Source organism: Oryctolagus cuniculus, chromosome 17, assembly GCF_964237555.1.
Source record: "Oryctolagus cuniculus chromosome 17, mOryCun1.1, whole genome shotgun sequence".
Classification (NCBI taxonomy): Eukaryota; Metazoa; Chordata; class Mammalia; order Lagomorpha; family Leporidae; genus Oryctolagus; species Oryctolagus cuniculus.
The window spans coordinates 42,941,645-42,954,904 of NC_091448.1; the positions used below are offsets into that span (position 1 = coordinate 42,941,645).

Sequence of the window (13,260 nt, forward strand, 5' to 3'; positions counted from 1 at the left end):
CTGGCCATTGCAGCCATTTGGGGAGTGAACCAGCAGATGGAAGACCTCTCTTTCTCTGCCTCTGCCTTTCTGTTAACTATGCCTTTTTTTTTTTTTTTTTAAGATTTACTTATTTATTTGAAAGTCCGAGTTACATAGAGGAGAGGCAGAGAGACAGAGAGGCGGGGGGGGGGGGGGGGGGCAGGTCTTCTACTCAATAGTTCACTCCCCAGATGGCTGTAATGGCCAGAGCTGTGCTGATCCGAAGACAGGAGCCAGGAGCTTCTTCCGGGTCTCCCATGTGGCTGCAGGGGCCCAGGGACTTGGGCCATCTTCTACTGCTTTCCCAGGCCACACCAAAGAGCTGGATCAGAAGTGGAACAGCTGGGTCTCGAACCAGCGCCCATATGGGATGTCAGTGCTTCAGGCCAGGGCGTTACCCTGCTGTGCCACAGCACCAGCCCCCAACTATGCCTTTCAAATAAATAATAATTAAATCTTTTTTAAAAAAAGATCATTGTATTTGACAGTAAGAAGGAGATTTGGGGTATTTTGGTTTTTTGTTTTGTTTCTCTTCAATTGCCATATACTTTCACAACCAAGAAAAAGTGAATTGAACTTTTTAAAAACACTTTAGAGGCAGGGCGCTGTGGCTCAGCAGGTAAAAGCCTCCTCCTGAAGTGTTAGCATCCCGTATCAGCATTGGTTCAAGTCCCAGTTGCTCCACTTCAATCCAGCTCCCTGCTAATGACCTGGGAAACCAACAGAGATGCCCCAAGTGCTTGGGCCCTTGCACCCACCTAAGAGACCTGGAAGAAGCTCCTGGCCCCTGACTTCAGATTGGCCCAGCTCTGGATGTTGCACCCATTTGGGGAATGAACCAGCAGATGGAAAACCTCTCTCCCTGACTCTCTTCCTTTGCCTCTCTGTAACTCTACCTTTCCAATAAATAAATAAATCTTTAAATAAAAAATACTTTGTCACATTATAGAAATCTTTGTACATAATAAAAGACATGTAAAGGGTCTAAGCTATATGGAAAAAATCTTTTAATTATTTTCTCAATTAACAAACTATTAGCTTTTTAAGATACAGAAATTAAAGAAATAAGATTTCACAAAAGCAGGCTTAACATTAAGCAAAGCACTCTGTGAACAATGGGTAACTTGTTTCTAGTTTCACTCAGAAAATTCTTCAAAAGGTCACAGGCTAAAATTTTTGCCTCTGTGTATATTCTAACCAGTTTCTAAAAGGCCACTCAAAACAAGATGGAGGTGGGGATTAGAGTAAAATTCACTTAATGTAAGCTTTCATTTAAATGAAAGAAAAGAAAAAGAAATAATACCAGGAGTAAAAGCACTTAAAACATCAGCTCTAGATAACAGAAACTTGGAAAATGTATCACATGCTTATACTGGTTATACTGACACATTTCCCATAGATTCTGTACCACTGGTATGTCATAGGCACCTAACGAACTTCAAAATTTTTAAGTTTTACTTTCATGTTAACATGTCATTTAACATACATATGAGTAATGTGTAATCAAATTTAGGATTACAAAGATATTTGACAAAGCTAAATAAAAAAGGCAGGCCAACGTAAAGTTGTTAAATGAAGTGAATCATACAGGATAGGCTAAACTGATAGTGCCTGAATGGCTAAAGTTAGAGAAACATTGAGAAAATAACCTGAAATAATACACAGTTCATAAAACAGATATTAAACAATTGCTTTCTTTTTTGTAATATAGAAGCTAGAAAGACATAACAAGGAGATTAGCATGGCACCAAAACACTTTTATGAAAAAGTGAATTTCAACATCACCTTTCCCTACATACTTCCTGCTTTTCTGTTTCTTCTCTTCATACTATTCTGAACATATAGACTATGGAAGTTTTTCACAAAGAGAAACTCCTGATTGGAAATAAAGAATCTGAGGCCGCGGGTTAACGCCCTGGCCTGAAGCACTGGCATCCCATATGGGCACCAGTTTGAGACCTGGCTGCTCCACTTCCAATCCACCTCTCTGCTGTGGCCTGGGAAAGCAGTGGAAGATGGCCCAAGCCCGAGTGGGACACCCAGAAGAGGTTCCTGGCTTCAGATCGGCACAGCTCCAGCCATTGCAGTCAATTGAGGAGTAGTGAACCATCGGATGGAAGACCTCTCTCTCTCTGCCTCTCCTCTCCTCTCCTCTCTGTGTAACTCTGACTTTCAAATAAATAAATAAACCTTTCAAAATAAAAGGAAATAAAGAACCTATTTATACTCAAATAAAAAAATAAAGAATCTATTTATACCAGCAGTTCCAACCAATATTGAAGCTCAAAAGCAGATTCCCAAATGTCCTTTCTGGATTCTCCAGATATCTACTACTAAGGCAGGGCAAGATTTACTTCTGCAAACATAAACTTAGCTCACAGTGTCCTCATAAAAACACTAACTCTTCCTTCCTCTCCTTGCCTTTGTGTGAAGCATAGCAAGACAGGAGTCTGTGTATGTAATGCACAGGGAGAGGTGGGAGTCTGAGCAGGATGAAGACAGCATTCAGGATCCACAGGTGGCAGGCCATCCAGTAAAGTATCAGAGCAAGAATGGGAAAAAGGACAGACTCCCCTGCAGAGGGCAGCCAGGCCCAAGAGATGGGAGAGCAAGCCACACAGGCTGTCAGAGCCCAACTGGGATAAGGAGTTCAACAGCAGGACAGGCCAGAGTAGAGTAGCAATGCCGGGGCGGGGAGGGGGGGGCAGGGGGGGGGCAAGGGGTCCGGGACTGTGTTCAGCTGCAGCGTGATGGGAACGCGGGTGTCACAGCAGTTTGAGCACAGTGAGGAAGATGTCCACATAGGCAAGCAGCACAGGTGGAGTGTCTAAGCCTAGCCAGAGTAAGGAGGAAGGTAATGCTAAGTGGGAGCGAAAGGAGGCAGCAAGGAGTCTCGGAGCCCAAGCAGAGAGCATCTTTGCTTAATTTTCTGTGGTACTCTCCAAGTACTTTTAGTTTAATGTACTAAGTATCTCATGAAAACACCAAGCTATCATCTTCTGGATAAATATGAGAAATATAAAAAGGACAAAGAAGAGAGACTGTGGAAGCAAGCATTTGGCCTATTGGTTAAGACACCCTTTAGAATGCCAGTATCCCATTAGCAAACCACCTGGGGTCAAATCCTGGCTCTAATACCAATTCTAACTTCCTGTTGATGCAGAGCCTGAGAGGCAGCAGGCGATGGCCCAAGTACTTGAGTCTCTGCTACCCATATGGGAGACCAGCAATGAACTCCAGACTCCTGACTTCCACCTGGTCCAGCCCCAGCCATCCTGGGCATTTGGAGAGTCAGCCGGCAAATGGAGTGTCTGGAGCACTGTCTCATTTATTCATTCCCTTTCTCTCTCTCACTACCTCCCTGATAATTTTAAAAAAAGAAAAAAAAGGAAAAAGTGGGAAAAGCGAGAAGTACAGAGTAGTACAAATGCCAAACTAACAATCTCAGAAATGTGTAAAATCGCAATTTACAACAGAAACAAGATACAAACATTACCCAAGTACTAGTTTACTCAAGCTATACTTCTAAATAGGCAGGCTGCAAGTCAAACTCCAAAGAGCCATGCCTCCTTATAGTCACATCTCCCACAGTGAGCCAGCAATGGCCACTGTAACTAACAGAATACCCCAGAAGTAGTAGATCTCTTCTCCCAAGATTAGGTTATAAAAGATGGAAGCTTCCATACTGAACTGACTTGTTCTCTCATTCTAAGACCACCCACAGTACAGGAAGCCAACAACATGTTAGGAGGACACAGGCAACCTACAGAGGTATCCACATGGCAAGGAAATAAGTCCTTCTGCCAACAGCCTGGTGAGGAGACGTGGAAGCACATCCTTCTCCCCATTCAAGCTTTCAGAAGACTGTAGCCCCAGACACAGCTTGATTGCAACCTCTTGAGATCTTGCACAAGGATCACCCAGCTAAACCATTCTCACATTCCTCACACCCAGAAACTGTGAGATAATAAATGTCTGTCCTGGGGCGGCACTGTGGCTTAGTGGGTAAAGCCGCCACCTGCAATTGCAGCATCCCATGTGGGCACTAGTTTGAGTCCTAGCTGCTCCACTTCTGATCCAGCTCTCCGCTATGGCCTGGGAAAGGAGTGGAAGATGGCCCAAGTCCTTGGGCCCCTGCACCCTCATGGGAGACCTGGAAGAAGCTCCTGACTTCAGATTGGTATAACTCTGGCCACTGCAGCCATATGGAGAGTGAATCAGTGGATGGAAGACCTCCCTCCCTCCCTCCTTCTCTCTCTCTCTCTCTCTCTCTCTCTCTCTCTCTCTGCCTCTCCTCCTCTGTGTAACTCTTTCAAATAAATAAATAAATAAATCTGTTAAAAAATAAATAAATGTCTGTTTTAAGCTAAGTTTTGTAAAAAGACATCTCTTATTTCAAAGATGGAGTTGGGGCTGGCACTGTGGCACAATGGGTTAAAGCCCCGGCCTACAATGTTGGCATCCCATATTGGTGCCCATTCGAGTCCCAGCTGCTCCACTTGCAATCCAGCTCCCTGCTAATGCTCCTGGGAGTGTAGCAGAGGATGGGCCAGGTCTTTGGGCCCCTGTACCCATGTTGGAGACCCAGAAGAAACTCCTGACTCCTGGCTTTGGATTGGCTCACCTCCAGCCATTGCAGCCATTTAGGGAGGAATCAGCATATGGAGGATCTCTCTCTCCCTGTTAACTCTTTTAAATTAAATTAAATTAAATTAAATTAAATTAAATTAAGAGAGAGAGAGAGTTAGAGAGAAGGAGAGAGACACACAGAGACAGCAAGAGAGTGAGAGCAAGCCAGAGAGAGATTTTCCAACTGTTGGTTACTCCCCTAATGGCTGCAATGGCTGAATCTGGGTCAGGCTAAAGTCAGAAGTCAGGAGCTTCATTCAAGTCTCCCACATGGGTGCAGAGGTCCAATCACTTGGGTCACCTTCCACTGCTTTCCTAGACACATTAGCAGAGCGCTGGATCAGAAGTGGAGCAGCCATGAACTGAATCCATATGGGATGCTGGCATTGCAGGCAGCAGCTTACCCTGCTGTGCCACCGTGCCAGCTCCATGCTAAGTTCTGAAGTAATTTGCTTTTCAGTAAAAGTTAACTAATAAACTATGAGTTTAAGTTTTGCAAATTAGAGAGAACCAATCATAGATGCCCAAGAAAAGGAAATTAAGACAATGTCAGGCCGGCGCCGCAGCTCATTAGGCTAATCCTCCACCTAGCGGCGCCGGCACACCGGGTTCTAGTCCCGGTCGGGGCGCCGGATTCTGTCCCGGTTGCCCCTCTTCCAGGCCAGCCCTCTGCTGTGGCCAGGGAGTGCAGTGGAGGATGGCCCAGGTGCTTGGGCCCTGCACCCCATGGGAGACCAGGAAAAGCACCTGGCTCCTGGCTCCTGCCATCGGATCAGCGCGGTGCGCCGGCCGCAGCGCGCCGGCCGCGGCGGCCATTGGAGGGTGAACCAACGGCAAAAGGAAGACCTTTCTCTCTGTCTCTCTCTCTCACTGTCCACTCTGCCTGTCAAAAAAAAAGAAAAAAAAAAAAAAGAAAAAAAAAAAAGACAATGTCAAACAGATCCTTGCTGGCTACAAGAGGTATACAAAAAGGATAATATTCAAATTCAAAACAAAATGTCATTCTCTTGAGATTTATTTAGTTAATTGAAAGGCAGAGTGACACAGAGAGAGGGAGAGAGGAAAAGAAAGATCTTTCATCTGCCGATTCACTCCCCAAATGACCACAACAATCAAGGAGCCTAAAATTCTACCCAGGTCTCCCACATGGGTGGCAGACAGGGCCCAAGCACTTGGGCCACCATCTGCTGCTTTTCCAGACACTTTAGGGAGCTGGAATGAAAGCACAGCAGCCAGGACTTGAACTAGCACTCCAACAAGAGGTGCTGGCATCAAAAAAGCAGCTTAACCCACTGCACCACAATGCCAGCTCCAGAAGATCATTTATAATTCCACTGATGGAATAACATCAGCAAACACTTTAGTATGTCTAGTGTGAAATCACAAATCCTGAGGCCGGCGCCGTGGCTCACTTGGCTAATCCTCCAACTGCAGTGCCAGCATCCCATTGGGTGCCACTTCTAGTCCCGGCTGCTCCTCTTTCAGTCCAGCTCTCTGCTGTGGCCCAGAAGGGCAGTGGAGGATGGCCCAGGTGATTGGGCGTCTGCACCCTCGTGGGAGACCAGGAGAAAACACCTGGCTCCTGGCTTCAAATCAGCGCAGTGCCAGGGGGTGAACCAATGGAAGGAAGACCTTTCTCTCTGTCTCCCTCACCTTTCTCTCTGTCTCCCTCACTGTTTAACTCTACCTGTCAAATAGTAAAGAAAGAAAGAGAGAGAGAGAGAGAGGGAGGGAGGGAGGGAGGGAGGAAAAAGAAATCACATATCCTGCCTAGATGTCTCCAAGAACTTCTTGTAAACATTTCCGCTATCTTTTTAAAAGACTAAGTACCTTTTATGTGTCAGGAACAATGCTAAGTGGTAGAGACAGAACATAAAGACATTAAGTTTAGGGTCCAGCACTGTGGTGGCAGGTAAAGCCACTGCCTGCTTTGTGAGCATTCCATATGGGTGCCAGTTTGAGTCTTGGCTGCTCTACTTCTGATCCAGCTCCCTGCTAATGCCCTGGGAAAAGCGACAGCGGATGACCTAAATATCTGGGCTCCTGCACCCCAGATGGGAGAGTCGGGTGAAGTTCTGGCTCCTGGCTCGACCTGGCTCAGCCACAGACACTGTGGCCATTTAGGGAGTAAACCAGCAGATGGAAGATCAGTCGCGCTCTCTCTCCCCTCCCCCCCCCCAACTTTGACTTTCAAATAAATAAATAAATCTTTTTTAAAAAAGTTAAGTTTGATCTCTGCTGCAGCAATCTTTTTAAAGTAAGTTTCATTGTATATATTTGAAGTTTACAATATACTGTTAAGGGATACATGTAGATAGTAAAATGGTTACTATAGTAAAGCAAATTAACATGTATTACATGGTTACTCTTTTGTGACAAGAGTTGCTAAAATGTACTTATTTAACAGAAATCCCTTATACAATTTAATTAACTACAGTCCTCATGTTATACATTAAACCTTAATATCTTTACTTTGTATCCTTTGACCCGCATCTCCCCTTTCCCTGCTATGGCATCCATTGTTTTATTCTCTGTCTCAGTATTGTTACAGTTGACTCTGCTCCCAAAGAGCCCACATGTTAAGTGATACTCAGCAGTATTTATCCTCTCTGTGTCTACCTTATTTCACTCAGCATAATATCCGCCTGGCCCATCCATGTTGTGGCAAATGACAAGCTATCCTTCTTTAAGGCTGAATATTCCATTAGATATGTGTACCTCGGGTCTTCAAAAGTTCATGGAAAATGCCTATTATGAAAAAACTAGGCTTGGACTTCAAAACCTCTGTGCACCAAAATAAGTTTACCTATTTTCCACAAACTCTCAAGTAGGTGTATCACCTGTCAATGGACATTTAGTTTGTTTCCATGTCTTGGCTATTGTGCATAATGCAGCAATGAATAAGGAGTGCAGATATCTTTACAAAGTTATGATCTTATTTCCTTTGGGATAAATCCAGAAGAGAGCTAGTCCTAGCAATACTTTTGAAATATCAGAAGTCCCCTATCATAGGGGATATATTTAGTAATAAATGACTGTGGATATATTGTTTCATTTTAGAGTTGACACAAAAATTTATCTATGAATTAACTGCTAGGGGTCTTCTATTCAATTATCCAATACAATAGCATCCTTATAAATAATATAATTAGTAGGTAACACTTACTTAGCACAATTATCAGGCAATAAACACATTATATATCACATTTAATCCCACAAGTATCGTTATCCCAGTTAATCTCTCATTCTCTGGCACTCTCCTCTCATTCTCGCAAAATTTTCCTTACTTATGCTTTGAGAGATGCCACTTCTGAGCCCTACATCAGGTTTCCCAACAGGGTGAGCATGCAATGTGTGCACACTTGACCCTTCCTATTGATTCTTATAGCAACTGTAACTAAACAACCAAATGATGAAGTGTCTAATATCCCTTACTCATGCTAGAATGTATGGGAACAGGAAAGGGATCTTTCTTGCAACTTGTTTTTGTCTCCTATAGTTAGGAGTTTTAGAGAGCAATTAACAATGAAATCTGTTCTTTTTATATTAACAAAAACTTAAAAAGGCAATAATAAAAGCTTGCTGAAAATACAGTTAAGATAAAAAAAAATAAGTTGTAGTCTTCTATAGCACAGCAGGGTGACTATCACTGAACAACAATTCATCATATATTTCATAAAGAATTACCTAAAGAGAGGAGTTTGAAGGTTCCCAAGACAAAGAAACGATAATGTTTTAGGAAGTAGAAATGTTAACTACAATAATTTGATCATTACACATGGTATACATGTATCAAATTATCACACTGTAGCCTATTGAATATGCACAATTATTACATGTCACATAAAGATAAATTTTTAACTGCTTATTGAATAAAATAACAAACAAATTGTTACACTGCCTCTGCTAACTCCCTTAACAACTACCTTTTTATTACTTAGGGCAGTAAGCCTCAAACTCTGGTCCAAGAACAACAGTCCACTCCCTGCTAGTCTACTACCTAGTCTACAGGCAGTTTTGTGATTTCAGAGGAAAAGACCAATCAACCATTTCCTTCACCTATATTTTACAAACTTGACCCATAAAATAATACTTCCATACTAATTCTATTACTTCCTTAATGTGTGAAAATCTCCATAGCATAAACCACTGCTTTGTCCCTTCATCAAGCTCTCGAATCCTGAAACCAGACATGTATCTTCCCAGGCAGCCACCTAGCCAATATTTACATAGAGAAAATGGATGCTCAAGGAAAAGTTCCTACAATTTGCAGGGCCTCTAACAACAAAGTTAACCCTCCACCAACTTAGACCACATAAAGCCCATGTACATGAGCTTCAGTTATCTCACATTTATCTTTTTCCATCCTTACTAAGGCATAATTAACATTAAAATTGTACATATTGAAGGTATATAATGTGATGACTGGACATATATATCTATTGTGAAATAATTACCAAAATCAAATTAAACATCCATCACCTCACACAATGTGTGTGTGTAGGAGTGTGTGTATGTGTGTGTGTGTTTATCTGTGTGTGGTGAGAATATTTAAGATCTAGCAATAGATATTTAAAGTAAGAACAACCAAGAATTACCAAGCACGAGGAAAGCCTATTAACATGAAAGAAAGGGAACAAAGTAATACAAATTAATCTTGAGAAAAAAATGAATGAATGAGAATAAAAGTTTAAAATATTAATTATTAAGATCCTAAAAGGTATTAGAAAAAAATTTACAACACAGTCATGCACGATACAACATTTTGGTCAACAACAGACCATATATACAACAGTGGTACCACGGCCAGCGCCGTGGCTCACTAGGCTAATCCTCCGCCTTACGGCGCCAGCACACCAGGTTCTAGTCCCGGTCGGGGCACCGGATTCTGTCCTGGTTGCCCCTCTTCCAGGCCAGCTCTCTGCTGTGGCCAGGGAGTGCAGTGGAGGACGGCCCAAGTGCTTGGGCCCTGCACCCCATGGGAGACCAGGAGAAGCATCTGGCTCCTGCCTTCGGATCAGCGCGGTGCGCCGGCCGCAGCGCACCGGCCGCGGCAGCCATTGGAGGGTGAACCAACGGCAAAGGAAGACCTTTTTTTTTTTTTTTTTTTTTTTTTTTTGACAGGCAGAGTGGACAGTGAGAGAGAGAGACAGAGAGAAAGGTCTTCCTTTGCCGTTGGTTCACCCTCCAATGGCCGCCGCTGCAGCCGGCGCACCGCGCTGATCCGATGGCAGGAGCCAGGATCCAGGTGCTTTTCCTGGTCTCCCATGGGGTGCAGGGCCCAAGCACCTGGGCCATCCTCCACTGCACTCCCTGGCCATAGCAGAGAGCTGGCCTGGAAGAGGGGCAACCGGGACAGAATCCGGCGCCCCGACCGGGACTAGAACCCGGTGTGCCGGCGCCGCAAGGTGGAGGATTAGCCTATTGAGCCACGGCGCCAGCCTAAGGAAGACCTTTCTCTCTGTCTCTCTCTCTCACTGTCCACTCTGCCTGTCAAAAAAAAAAAAAAAAAAAAAAAACTAATATTTAATAGTGGTCCCACAAGATTTTAAAGTAACTGAACAATTCCCATCACCTAGCGACATCAAAGCAGTGTCCAAGCACAATGCATTCCTCATGTGCTGGTGGTGACGCTGGTGTAAACAAGTCTACTATAGTGCCAGTAAATCAAATTCCATACAATTACATAGACTGCATGGTGCCTCGTAACAAATGACCTTGTTATTGGTCTACATTCTTACTACCATTTTTGCCATTAGCGTGTTCTCCTACCTGTAAAAGAGAGAGAGAGAGAGAGAGAGAGAGAGAGAGAGAGAGAGCTTAGCATCAAACAGTACGCCACGTTACAACAGCAACAGCCTCACACATCTTGGCCTCACAAAGTCTCTCCACTGTGTCAAGAAGCCACACTGAATGACCTGTACCATCTATGCCATCCAGGTTTGTGAAAGTGCACTCTGTGACACCCTTGCAGCAATGGAAGTAACTGACAGCACATTTCACAGAACATTCCATTGTCATTAAAGGATGTGTGAACAAAGAGACAGAATGAGTGAGAATCAAATGCAGTAAAGTACACTACGGGGGTGGGCACTTGGTGCAGTGATTGAGACTCCTCTGGGCATATTCACATCCCATATTGGAGTGCATGGGTTCAAGTCCTAGCTCTGCTTCCAATTTCAATTGATCGCTAATGTGCACCCCGGGAAGTAGCAGTAATGGTTCAAGCAGCTGGGTCTCTGCCATCTATGTGGGAGGCCCTATTAAGTCCCCAGCTACTACTTTGGCCTGGCCCAGTCAGAGCTGTTGTGCCTATTTGGGGAGTGAACAGCAGAGGGGAGATCTCTCTACTCTCTGCCTTTCAAATAATTATTTTTAAAAAATGTTAAATACAGAGCAGGCATTTAGCCTAGCACTTAAAATGCCACATCAGGCATCAAACCTCTGGCTCCTGACTGCAGCTTCACGTTAATGCAGACCCTAGGAAGCAGTGGGATGTTCAAATGATTAGTCCCTGCCAGCAGTGTGGCATCCCATATCGGAGCACTGATTCAAGTTCCAGCTGCTTCACTTCCGATCCAGCTCCCTCCCAATGCATGTGTGAAAGCAGTGGAGGATGGCCCAAGTGTTGGTCCCCTGCCCCACACATGGGACACCTAGATGGAGTTCTAGGCCCCTGGCTTCAGCCTGGCCCAGCCTTGACTATTGTGGCCATTTAAAGAGTGAACCAGTGGATGGAACATATCTCTCTCCCCCTCTAATTCTGCCTTTCAAATGAATAAATATTTTTTAAAATATTAAGTATTACAGCATACCAAGAGTTCCAAAAATTATCTGCAGCTTCAGTAGTTCACAAAAAAACTCAGCATGCAAGTATAGTCACATTCCCAGCTAAGATTTATTACAGCAAAAGGATACAATGCAAAATCAGCAAAAAGAAAACCTGAAAACGGCAAAGTCCAGAAGAAACCAGGTAAAAGCTTCTAAGTGTTCTTTCCCAGTCAGGTCACACAGAACATGCTAAATTCCTCCAGCAGTAAGTTGTGAGAATACTAGTCAAACGTTGTCTACTGAGTACTGAAGTGCTCAGGGATTTTACTGAGCATCCCCTCCCTGGAGCACATCAAAATTCTAGGTACTCAGAAGAAAAGAAGGGAGTCAACATAACATAAATCACATTGTATGCACAGGTTTTTTTTTCCTTTTTTTTTTTAAGATTTATTTTATGTATTTGAAAGACAGAGTTACAGAGAGAAGTAGAGACAGACAGAGAAGTCTTTCACCCGCTGGTTCACTCCCCAGATGGTCAAAATGGCCAGAGCTGCGCTGATCCGAAGCCAGGACCCAGGAGCTTCCTCCAGGTCTCCCACGTGGGTGCAGGGGCCCAAGGACTTGGGCCATCCTCCACTGCACTCCTGGGCCACAGCAGAGAGCTGGACTGGAAGAGGAGCAGCCGGGACTAGATCCGGGCACCGGTGCTTCAGGCCAGGATGTTAACCCACTGCACCACAGCGCCAGCCTCGTATGCACAGTTTTAAGAACACCATAGATATTCTTATGGGAAAATGGCAAGAACCTTTCCAAAATCCAAGTTTCCAGATTGGGTCACCCTTGTAAGCCTACCTTATAAGGGTAAGAGTGACAAGTCTGCTATGTTAACTCTGCACAGAAAAGAAAATAGAACACTAAAGAGTTGAAAATAAAGTCTAGACTTTTTCAGGAAAAAGAACAATAATTACAAAGATAGACTGTGATAGAAAAAGGTACAAAAAAATTACATGACCAATCAATTTCCACATGTAAAAGAAGAAAAAAATAGACATGGAAGAAAGACGTTACTAAAGAAATACAAGAAAGTCCATAGTCCTGAAGAATATGAGTCTCCAACCTGAAAATGACCCATTAGATATGCAAGCATGTTAGCAGAGAAGCATAAAATGAGGACAAAGCAGAAAAATAAGAACAACAAAAATCCCAAGGGATTCTATAATCGAAAAAGTAAACAGATTCCTAATAAACATACAGGAGCCAGAATGACAGTAGAGTTAGAAATCATCTTAGTAATACACTCAAAGGCGGGGCCGGTGCCGTGGCTCACTTGGTTAATCATCTGCCTGCGGCACCAGCATCCCATATGGGCACCGGCTTCTAGTCCTGGTTGCTCCTCTTCCAGTCCAACTCTCTGCTGTGGCCTGGGAGGGCAGTGGAGGATGGCCAAGTGTTTGGGCCCTGCACCGGCGTGGAAGACCAGGAGGAAGCACCTGGCTCCTGGCTTCGGATCAGCATAGCTCCGGCTGTAGTGGCCATTTGGGGGGTGAACCAATGGAAGGAAGACCTTTCTCTCTGTCTCTCTCCCTCACTGTTTAACTTTGTCATAAAAATAAACAAACAAACCAACAAACTTAAAGGCAAGGGATGGGCATTTGGCACTCCAGCCAACACCTGTGTCCCATATCAGAGCACCTGAGTTCAAGTCCTGGTTCTACTCCCCCAATTCCAGCTTCCTGTTAATGAGCATCCTGGGAGGCAGGAGGTGATGGCTCAAGTACTTGAACCCCTACTACCCCATGTAGGAGACCTTGATTGGTTTCTGGGCTTCTACCTTTGGCT

General features: G+C 44.1%; 1 protein-coding gene across 8 annotated transcripts in view; it reads right to left on the reverse strand.

Moving 5' to 3' along the window:
* The window catches only part of NF1 (neurofibromin 1), a 299,237-nt gene that overhangs the window by 250,488 nt on the left and 35,489 nt on the right, over positions 1-13,260 (reverse strand). The window lies entirely within an intron of this gene.